Source organism: Oncorhynchus gorbuscha, linkage group LG10, assembly GCF_021184085.1.
Source record: "Oncorhynchus gorbuscha isolate QuinsamMale2020 ecotype Even-year linkage group LG10, OgorEven_v1.0, whole genome shotgun sequence".
NCBI classification, from domain to species: Eukaryota; Metazoa; Chordata; class Actinopteri; order Salmoniformes; family Salmonidae; genus Oncorhynchus; species Oncorhynchus gorbuscha.
This window is the reverse complement of record NC_060182.1, coordinates 29,743,310-29,750,809: the sequence shown is the minus strand read 5'-3', so window position 1 is coordinate 29,750,809 and position 7,500 is coordinate 29,743,310. Positions and strand designations below refer to the sequence as shown.

General features: G+C 48.6%; 1 pseudogene; it reads left to right on the top strand.

Moving 5' to 3' along the window:
* The window catches only part of LOC124045843, a 329,729-nt pseudogene that overhangs the window by 280,336 nt on the left and 41,893 nt on the right, over window positions 1-7,500 (top strand).

Here is a 7,500-nt window from a genome sequence, read left to right as displayed (position 1 = left end):
TGATCTAGTATGTTCCCGCTGTGGCTAAGATACATCTCTAACAATCAGTACTTGTCCATGTTTCAATCCAAGTGGAACAATGTGGTATTCCACTGTATAAGTGGGCTCTCGTTTGTCCCTATGCACATGATCTTCCTCTCTGTATATATAGAGTATCTCTCTCTCTTCATCTCTCTCTCTCTCTCTCTCAATATATATATATATATATATATATATATACAGTTGAAGTGGGAATTTTACATACACTTAGGTTGGAGTCATTAAAACTAATTTTTCAACCACTCCACAAATTTCTTGTTAACAAACTATAGTTTTGGCAAGTCAGTTGGGACATCTACTTTGTGCATGACACAAGCAATTTTTCCAACAATTGTTTACAGACATAATATTTTAGTTACAATTCACTGTATCACAATTCCAGTGGGTCAGAAGTTTACTAAGTTGACTGTGCCTTTAAACAGCTTGGAAAATTCCAGAAAATGATGTCATGGCTTTAGAAGCTTCTGATAGACTAATTGACATACTTTGAGTCAATTTGAGGTGTACCTGTGGATGTATTTCAAGGCCTACCTTCAAACTCAGTGCCTCTTTGCTTGACATCATGAGAAAATCAAAAGAAATCAGCCAAGACCTCAGAAAATAAATTGTAGACTTCCACAAGTCTGGTTCATCCTTGGGAGCAATTTTCAAACACCTGAAGGTACCACGTTCATCTGTACAAACAATAGCACGCAAGTATAAACACCATGGGACCACGCAGCCGTCATACCGCTCGGGAAGAAGACGCGTTCTGTCTCCTAGAGATGAACGTACTTTGATGCAAAAAGTACAAATCAATCCCAGAACAACAGCAAAGGACCTTGTGAAGATGCTGGAGGAAACAGGTACAAAAGTATCTATATCCACAGTAAAACGAGTCCTATATCAACATAACCTGAAAGGCCGCTCAGCAAGGAAGAAGCCACTGCTCCAAAACCGCCATAAAAAAAAGCAAGACTACAGTTTGCAACTGCACATGGGGACAAAGATCGTACTCTTTGGAGAAATGTCCTCTGGTCTGATGACACAAAAATAGAACAGTTTGGCCATAATGACCATCGTTATGTTTGGAGGAAAAGGGGGAGGCTTGCAAGCCAACTTATTGTGGGAAACTTGTTGAAGGCTACCCAAAACTTTTGACCCAAGCTCAACAATTGAAAGTCAATGCTACCAAATACTAATTGAGTGTATGTAAACTTCTGACCCACTGGGAATGTGATGAAAGAAATAAAAGCTGAAATAAATCATTATCTCTACTATTATTCTGGCATTTCACATTCTTAAAATAAAGTGGTGATCCTAACTGACCTAAGACAGGGAATTGTTACCAGGATTAAATGTCAGGAATTGTGAAAACTGAGTTTAAATGTATTTGGCTAAGGTGTATGTAAACTTCTGACTTCAACTGTCTCTTTCTCTCTCTCTCTTTCTCTCATTCGTTCTCTCTATCTCTGTCTCTCTCTTTCTCTCTCTGTCTTCCTTTCTCTCTCTCTTTCTATCGCTGTCTCTCTTTCTCTCTCTTTCTTTCTCTTTCTCTGTTTCTCTCTCTTTCTCTCTCTCTATCTCTCTCTTTCTTTCTCTCTCTTTCTTTCTCTTTCTCTGTTTCTCTCTCTTTCTCTCTATCTCTCTTTCTCTTTCTTTCTCTCTCTTTGTTTCTCTCTCTCTTTCTCTCTCACTTTCTCTCTTTCTCCATTTCTCTCTTTCTCTCTCTTTCTTTCTCTCTCTTTCTGTCTCTCTTACTTTCTCTCACTCTATCTCTTTCTATCTCTCTCTTTCTCTCTCGCTGTCTCTCTTTCTCTCTCTTTTTCTCTCTCTTTCTATCTCTGTCTCTCTTTCTCTCTCTTTCTCTATATTTTTCTTTCTCTCTTTCTCTATATTTTTCTCTCTCTCTTTCTCTCTCTCTTTCTTTCTCTTTCTTTCTCTCTCTTTGTTTCTCTCTCGATCTCTCTCTCTCTCTTTCTCTCTCTCTTTTTCCGTTTCTCTCTTTCATTCTCTTTCTCTCTCTTTGTTTCTCTCTCTTTGTTTCTCTCTCTCTTTCTTTCTTTCTTTCTTTCTTTCTTTCTTTCTTTCTTTCTTTCTTTCTTTCTCTATCTCTTTCTTTCTCTCTCTTTCTCTCTCTCTGTCTCTCTTTCTCTCTCTCTCTCTCTCTCTCTCTCTTTCTCTCTCTCTTTCTCTCTTTCTTTCTTTCTCTCTTTCTTTCTCTCTCTTTCTGTCTCTCTCTTTCTCTCTCTTTCTCTCTTTTGCCCTCGCTCTCTCCTCTCATTCTGTCAGGGAGTGTGTCTGTGTGTGTGTGTGTGTGTGGGGGGGGGTGTCATGTGAAGTAACCCCTCTGAAACCAATTAAAGCACACTACTTCACTGTTTTAACTCTCATTGGCAGAGTTCAGTGTTCAGAGGCTAGTGTTTTCCTCGTGCCAGGTCCTAGGGGTTCCTGGGAGTAGGACAGTCAGACTCTAGAAAGGCTATATAACACAGAGGCCTCGGATGGTCTCAGACAATGTGTGTATCTCACAACCTACTGAAGGTGCTACACCATTCATTTTGTTTTGGTTGTTATTGTGGCTACAAGAGTCGCCCCTCAGCCTCACAACAACCCCCTCACTCCCCCATTGTCAGGGTAGGTTCATACCGTGTTTGTCTGCTGTACTGTTTCTATAGGCCCTGCTGTCCTTCCCTAAACAGTCCACTGCCTGCTGACATCCATCCTTCACCAGCTTCTCCTGGAACACATTAACAACCCCGTTTATAGCCTGCCTCATGTTGGCCATGTCACCCTGGTTCCCAGTCCAACCGCAGCAGTGTCACGCTGCTTCACACAGGCCTTTAGCTACCACTACCATGTCATCATGTGGTAGAGGGATAGCTCTGGAGCTGGGTGAGGTTAGTCTGCTGTGAGTGCCTGGCCTCGGGGGTTGCTCCTGTGGCCACTACAGAACCCAGGCATGGTCAGCCAATGAAACGCCACCATGCCTCGGGACATGCCAGGGTGCCGTTTCCCCGACATGCTCTGCCCAGCCAACCATGTGGTGGAACAGGCAGCCAGTGAGATTACCCATAATTACCTTGTGATGGTTGTTAGAGGCCGCCTCCCGGATGCTGCCGCCTCACATCAGTCACCATGTTTGTTTTGTCATGCCACACCTGTCCTCGTTACGGGGAGTAATTTGGCTAAATAAATCACATTATGGCGCTGCTGTGTGGCACGTTGCTACAAAGCAGTGACGAGGGAGCCGGCGTAATATGTTTCAGTTAGGTGGACAAGAGGCCTTTCGCTGGGCGCCGCACAAGGTTTTTCTGTTTTTCAAAGCGGAGAGGTGATTTTTCTTCATTAAAACATGGCTGGCTGGATTATGGTGTTTGGGTGAACAAGAGAGAAAGGGAGAGAACCTTACTGTTGTTACACCATTCACAGACTTCTCTCTCTTCTCTCTCAGTCCCCTTTGGTCTGCGCTGCCTACACTGACAATACAGCGGTTGGCCTCACCTTGTCTCTCAGTGGCTTCTAACCAGACAGTCATTGATCTTCCCCTCCCTCCCTGTGTTGCAGCTGTTTCCGGAGACGGGGCCGAGACAGGGGGGCACCAGGCTGACCATCACGGGGGAGAACCTGGGCCTACAGTTCAGGGACATCCTGACAGGAGTGCGTCTGGGGAAGGTGCCCTGTATCCCCATTGAGGAGGAGTACATAAGCGCTGAGAGGTGAGGAGGCTCAGCTACCTGGCTCTCACCACTTTCATATTACCATCGCCCCTCCCTCTACACCTGTGCTCTGTGTTCATCCTCCTCTCCTCAGTGTTTATCTCCTGTCCTCCTTCTTGTTGACGTTGTCTTTCTCTCCATCTCTCTTCACCTGTCATTTGGCTCTCTTTCTCTCAGTGTCTATTGTTTCCTCTCCCCATCTTGAGTATCTTCCTTCCTCTCCTGTGATATTCGCCTCCCTGCTCTACTCTATTCATATAGATCAAACAATATATCCAAACGCCGCGTTGATGGCGAATGCTCCTTTAAAATTTGGAGGATTCACTACGCAAATATCAGACACCTTTACAGTCGGTAACAGCTGACCTCACGGGTGAATGCTCATGTGAATCCCTAACTCCCCTCTCCCTCCCGCCATCTCTCTCTCTCGCTGAACCTTCCCTACCCTCGCCTCTTCCACGTACAGAATTGTGTGTTTGCTAAATGATGCCACGGGCTACCGGGTGCAGGAGGCCAACGTGGAGGTGTGTGTGAGGGACTGCCTGACGGACTACAGGGCCCTCTCACCCCGGGCATTCACCTTTGTGGTAAGTCATAGCCAGATGACACACTAGATGGATCCTTACATTAGACTGAGTATTGATGATTTTGTTTTTTGCTAATCTAAATGTATAAACATATGTGTTATGGTTTACCTCCATCTCCAGACACCTTTCTTCACTCGAGTGCTGCCTGCTCAGGGTCCTCTCTCTGGGGGCACCAGGGTCACCATTGAGGGCAACCACCTCAACGCCGGCAGTTCTGTGTTTGTCAACATCGGACGCCACCCCTGCCACTTCAAAAAGTGAGTGTCTGTCACTGTCTGTCTCTCTGTCTGTCCACCTGTCTCTAGTTAGCTCTCTGGACCAAGTATTACTACAGTGGGTCCACCATGCACAGTGCTGTACATTTACTGTCTATCTAAGGAATAGTGAGGGAGTCAGACAGCCATCGTCTGCTCTGCATTGCAACTGAGAGGGAGGTAGAGCCCAGTCAGGGAATGTGAGTGCCAGGTTCCTGACAGAGGGAGTGAGGGGAGATACAGGGGGAGTGAGGGGAGATACAGGGAGTGTGAGTGCCAGGTTCCTGACAGAGGGAGTGAGGGGAGATACAGGGGGAGTGAGGGGAGATACAGGGAGTGTGAGGAGAGCCCAGGTTCCTGACAGAGGGAGTGAGGGGAGATACAGGGGGAGTGAGGAGAGATACAGGTTCCTGAGGAGAGGGAGTGAGGGGGAGATACAGGGGAGTGAGGAGAGAGATACAGGAGGAGTGAGGAGTGAGGAGAGATACAGGGGGAGTGAGTGCCAGGTTCCTGACAGAGGGAGTGAGGGGAGATGAGGGGAGATACAGGGGGAGTGAGGAGAGATACAGGGGGAGTGAGGGGAGATACAGGGGGAGTGAGGGGAGATATAGGGGAGTGAGGAGAGATACAGGGGAGTGAGGAGAGATACAGGGGAGTGAGGGGAGATACAGGGGAGTGAGGGGAGATACAGGGGGAGTGAGGGGAGATACAGGGGAGTGAGGGGAGATACAGGGGGAGTGAGGAGAGATACAGGGGGAGTGAGGGGAGATACAGGGGGAGTGAGGAGAGATACAGGGGAGTGAGGAGAGATACAGGGGGAGTGAGTGCCAGATTCCTGACAGAGGGAGTGAGGGGAGATACAGGGGGAGTGAGGGGAGATACAGGGGGAGTGAGGGGAGATATAGGGGGAGTGAGGGGAGATACAGGGGAGTGAGGAGAGATACAGGGGAGTGAGGAGAGATACAGGGGGAGTGAGGGGAGATACAGGGGGAGTGAGGAGAGATACAGGGGAGTGAGGGGAGATACAGGGGAGTGAGGAGAGATACAGGGGAGTGAGGAGAGATACAGGGGGAGTGAGGGGAGATACAGGGGAGTGAGGGGAGATACAGGGGGTGAGGAGAGATACAGGGGGAGTGAGGAGAGATACAGGGGGAGTGAGGAGAGATACAGGGGAGTGAGGGGAGATACAGGGGGAGTGAGGGGAGATACAGGGGGAGTGAGGAGAGATACAGGTGGAGTGAGGAGAGATACAGGGGAGTGAGGAGAGATACAGGGGGAGTGAGGAGAGATACAGGGGGAGTGAGGAGAGATACCGGGGGAGTGAGGAGAGGGGAGATACAGGGGAGTGAGGAGAGATACAGGGGGGGGGAGGGGAGGAGAGATACAGGTGGAGGGAGGAGAGATACATTGGGAGGGAGGAGAGATACAGGGGGAGGGAGGGGAGGGGAGATACAGGGGGAGGGAGGAGAGGAGAGATACAGGGGGAGGGAGGAGAGATACAGGGGAGGGAGGGGAGGAGAGATAAAGGGGGAGGGAGGAGAGATACAGGGGAGTGAGGGGAGAGATACAGGGGAGGGAGGAGAGATACAGGGGGGGAGTGGAGATATAGGGAGAGTGAGGGGAGGAGAGATACAGGGGGAGTGAGGAGAGATACAGGGGGAGTGAGGGGAGGGGAGATTCAGGGGGAGTGAGGGGAGGGGAGATACAGGGGGAGGGAGGGGAGGAGAGATACAGGGGGAGGGAGGAGAGATACAGGGGGAGTGAGGAGAGATACAGGGGAGGGAGTGGAGATATAGGGAGAGTGAGGGGAGAGAGATACAGGGGGAGTGAGGAGAGATACAGGGGGAGTGAGGAGAGATACAGGGGAGTGAGGAGAGATACAGGGGGAGTGAGGAGAGATACAGGGGGAGTGAGGGGAGATACAGGGGGAGTGAGGGGAGGGGAGATACAGGGGGAGTGAGGGGAGGGGAGATACAGGGGGAGGGAGGAGAGATACAGGGGGAGGGAGGGGAGAAAGCTCTGCCATCCTCTGACTAATGCAGACACTTCTACCTGGACCAGAGCCAGGACTTTATCAATGAAATACCCCCATCTCCCGCTGATTCACCCTTCCTCCATTGACTGGAAGTGTTTGAGATGCAGTGTGTGGTTGTTGTGTGCTTGTGTCCGTGCTGTCTGTGTTGTTTTTCTATGTCATACTGTGTCTGTGCATGTCATCTTTCTGATGTTCATATATGTCACAGTGCTACAGTAGGTCTCTGTCCTCAGCCAAGCTGTTTCCACTGTTATCCTGGATAGAAACACATCTATTTCTATTTATTTCCTTTCAAAGATAATCCAGCAGATTATCTTTTTCCTGCAGTGCTACCTTCTCTCTCTCTCTCCTTCTCTCTCTCTATACCCCCATCCTCTCTCTCTCTCCATTGACTCTCTCTTCTCTCCTGCTCTCTCTCTTCTCTCTCTCTCTGTGTCCTCTCTCTCCTCTTGTTTTCTCTATCTCTCTGTGTCTGTCTGTCATCTTTCTCTGTTCTCTATGTCACAGTCTCCTCCTAGGTCTCTCTCCTCAGCTCTCTCCTCTCTCTTTCTCTCTCTCTCCTTTTCTCTCTAGAAACACTCTCTATTTCTCTCTCTATTTATCTCCTTCTCAAAGATCTCCAGCAGATTATCTCTCTTTCTCTCTCTCTCCTTCTCTCTCTCTCTCCTTCTCTCTCTCTCCTCTCTCCTTCTCTCTCTCTCCTCTCTCTCTCCTCTCTCTCCTCTCTCTCTCCTCTCTCTCTCTCCTTTTCTCTCTCCTTCTCTCTCTCTCCTTTTCTCTCTCTCCTCTTCTCTCTCTCCATCTCTCTCTCCTTCTCTTTCTCCTCTCTCTCATTCTCTCTCTCCTTCTCTCTCTCTCCTCTCTCTCATTCTCTCTCGTCCTCTTTG